The sequence below is a fragment of the Talpa occidentalis genome, unplaced genomic scaffold (assembly GCF_014898055.3).
Source record: "Talpa occidentalis isolate TD23 unplaced genomic scaffold, MPIMG_talOcc4v2.1 talOcc4.12, whole genome shotgun sequence".
Lineage (NCBI taxonomy): Eukaryota > Metazoa > Chordata > Mammalia > Eulipotyphla > Talpidae > Talpa > Talpa occidentalis.
In genome coordinates this window covers 43,968,260-43,971,816 of record NW_023601212.1, presented here as the reverse complement: position 1 = coordinate 43,971,816, position 3,557 = coordinate 43,968,260, and the positions used below count along the sequence as shown (strand labels likewise).

The 3,557-nt window shown below is 39.6% G+C and overlaps 1 pseudogene; it reads left to right on the top strand.

Annotated features, from left to right (window-relative positions):
- The first annotated feature begins 1,438 nt into the window (after positions 1–1,438).
- On the top strand, positions 1,439–2,117 carry LOC119240028 (60S ribosomal protein L14-like; annotated as a pseudogene).
- Positions 2,118–3,557: the final 1,440 nt, after the last annotated feature.

The following is a 3,557-nucleotide window of genomic DNA, read 5'->3' as shown; positions in this document are numbered from 1 at the left end:
GATGCGGCAGATGGCAGAACCCATTTAGAATAGGCAGGTTTGCGGGGTTTTGGGCTGCCCCTCTCTCTGTCCTATAAAATCACCACTGCTTTTCAATATAATACTAGAAGTCCTAGCCAGAGCAATAAGACAAGAGAAAGACATACAAGGAATCCAAATAGGAAAAGAAGAAGTCAAACTATTACTATTTGCAGATGATATGATAATATACATAGAGAACCCCAAAAACTCCACAGAAAAACTAATTCAACTCATCAATCAGTTCAGTAAAGTGGCAGGATACAAAATCAACACGCAAAAGTCAGTAGCCTTCCTATACACAAACAATAAATCTGAAGAAGAAGAAATCAGAAGAACCATCCCTTTTGTTATCAAAACAAAAAAAAATCAAATACTTGTGAATAAATTTAACAAAAGAAGTGAAGGCCCTATACAAAGAAAACTATAAAAAACTGTTAAATAGAAGAGGACACAAAGAAATGGAAAGACATCTGCTCATCGATTGGAAAAATAAACATTATTAAAATGGCCATCCTACCAAAAGCAATATACAGATTCAGTGCTATTCCAAAAAAAAAATTGCAATGTCATTCTTCAAAGAAATACAACAATTTTTGATGAATTCATATGGAATCACCAAAAACCCCGAATAGACAAAGCTCTCCTGAAAAATAAAGAAGGGAATGGAGGCATTACACGCCCAGACTTCAAACTATACTACAAAGCCATAATAATCAAAACTGCATGGTATTGGAACAAGAACAGACACACAGACCAATGGAATTGAATAGAAAATCCAGAAATAAACCCACAGATTTATGGTCAACTAATCTTTGACAAAGGAGCAAAGAATATGCATTGGAGCAAAGAAAGTTTGTTCAATAAATGGTGCTGGGAAAACTGGGTCACTACATGCAGAAGAATGAAGCTTGACTACTACCTAACACCATGCACAAAAACCAACTCAAAATGGATTAAAGAACTAGACATAAGACCTGAAACCATAAAATATATAGAAGGAAATATAGACGGAACTCTCCATGATATGCACATCAAAGACATCTTTACAGACACATCACCCAAAGCAGTGATAGTGAAGGCAAAGATAAACAGCTGGGATGACATCAAATTAAAGAGCTTCCGCACAGTAAAAGAGACAATAAAAAAAACAAAGAGAAACCCCACTGACTGGGAGAATATTTTTGCAAACACTAATGATAAAGGACTGATCACAAAAATCTACAAAGAGCTGATGAGACTCAACACAAACAAAGGAAATAATCCAGTCAAAAAATGGGCGGAAGAGCTAAAAAGAAACTTCTCTGAAGAGGAAATGCAAATGGCCAACAGACATATGAAAAAATGTTCAACATCGCTTGTAATCAAGGAAATGCAAATCAAAACTACCATGAGGCTCTTCTGTCCGAGCGCTGCCAAGATGGTGTTCAGGCGCTTTGTGGAGGTCGGCCGTGTGGCCTACGTCTCCTTTGGCCCTCATGCCGGGAAATTGGTCGCAATTGTAGACGTTATTGATCAGAATAGGGCTTTGTTTGATGGACCCTGCATGCAGGTGAGGCGACAGGCTATGCCTTTCAAATGCATGCAGCTCACTGACTTCATCCTCAAGTTCCCACACAGTGCCCGCCAGAAGTATGTCCAGCAGGCCTGGGAGAAGGCAGACATTAATAAAAAAATGGGCAGCCACAAGATGGGCCAAGAAGATTGAAGCCAGAGAAAGGAAAGCCAAAATGACAGATTTTGATCGTTACAAAGTCATGAAGGCAAAGAAGATGAGAAAGAGAATAATCAAGCTTGAAGTTAAGAAGCTTCAAAAGGCTGCACTTCTGAAAGCTTCTCCCAAAAAAGCACTAGCTGCAAAGGGTGCAGCTGCAGCAGCTGCTGCAAAGGTTCCAGCAAAAAAGGTGACTGCTGCAGGCAAGAAGGCTCCAGCCCAGAAAGCTCCTGCCCTGAAAGCCGCAGGCCAGAAGACTGCGCCTCCTAAAGCTCAGAAGGGTCAGAAAGCTCCAGCCCAGAAACCACCTGCTCCAAAGGCATCTGGCAAGAAAGCATAAGAGCATAAAAGGCTATTATAAAAGTAATAAAGGTTCTTTTTAACCATTGGCAAAAAAAAAACTACCATGAGATACCATCTTACACCAGTGAGAATGGCACATATTAAGAAAACTAGCAACAACAAATGTTGGTGAGGGTGTGGTGAAAAAGGAACTCTCCTGCACTGTTGTTGGGAGTGCAAACTGGTCCAACCACTATGGAGAGTTGTGTGGAGATTTCTTGACCTACTAAACATAGAACATCCATATGATCCAGCAATTTCACTCCTAGTTATTTACCCAAAGAACACAGAAACAGCAATTCCAAAGAGCACCTGCACCCCTATGTTTATAGCAGCATTATTTACAATAGCTAAGCTTTGGAAACAATCCAAAAGCCAAAAAATAGATGACTGGGTCAAGAAGATGTGGTACATATACACCATGGAATATTACTCAGCATTCAAAAAAGATAAACACATGCAATTTGCAGCAACTTGGATGGAGCTGGAAGGGATCATGCTTAGCAAAATAAGCCAGAAAGAAAAAGAAAAACACCAGATGGTCTTACTCATAGCAGGGATCTAGAAAACTTAAATAAGGGACCAGGAAAAAGAATAACTATAAGAAAGAAAATATTAAAATCAGCAAACAACTGTGAACCAGAGACACTCTATGGGGGGTGGGGGGCAGGGAAAGGAGGGCTTGTGGTCAAAATAAGGGGGTTGTAATTGTACGGGGAATATAAAAATAAAATTTAAATTAAAAAATAGGAAAGGGGATATTATCATGGGTTACACAAATCCTTTTTGTACTAACAGGAAATGCAAAAAGTCCCTCTCGTTTACGGTGCTCTTTAAGCATTTTTTAAATATTTATTTATTTATGGAAGAACCGGGGTATAGGCCAGATATTCAGGATGGTGTGAACATTCACCAGAGACAGAGCGGGGAACAGAACAGGCAGACTGACAATATACACTGCTGAGGGGAGCAGCAGTGTATATCCTCGTCCACCGGTGGGGATCAAACCAAAGATACAGAGTCTGCGGACAGACTCACGTTGCGGCACTCAACCACCTGCACCACCAGGGAGGCCCTTCTTTAAGCATTTTTTTAACTAAGTTTTGCTGACAAGAATCTTGAGACATTGGCAGATTAGAATGAGTGGCAAGAGACTGAAATGCTCTAAGGATTTCTTGAAGCTTATTAGAGAGTTCAGGTGGAGGGTGCTGTAGCATCCTCTACTTGATTAAAAATTCCCACCACTAGCCTCTGAAGAGGCCTTGTGATCAGGGTCAGACTCAGAAAAGTCCAGTAAATGTTTTTTAACACCCTCGTGTAAAGGGAGTGCTAAATTGTTCTTTAAAATTGTTTTGAGGGGCGGTAGGATTATTACCCACAGGATGAAGAGCTTATTGTTTTAGAAAAAGCTTTTTACAAGATTAACAAACTTACAGATCTTTATAACATAATTACTTATTTATACTAACAAAGATTTTTAAGA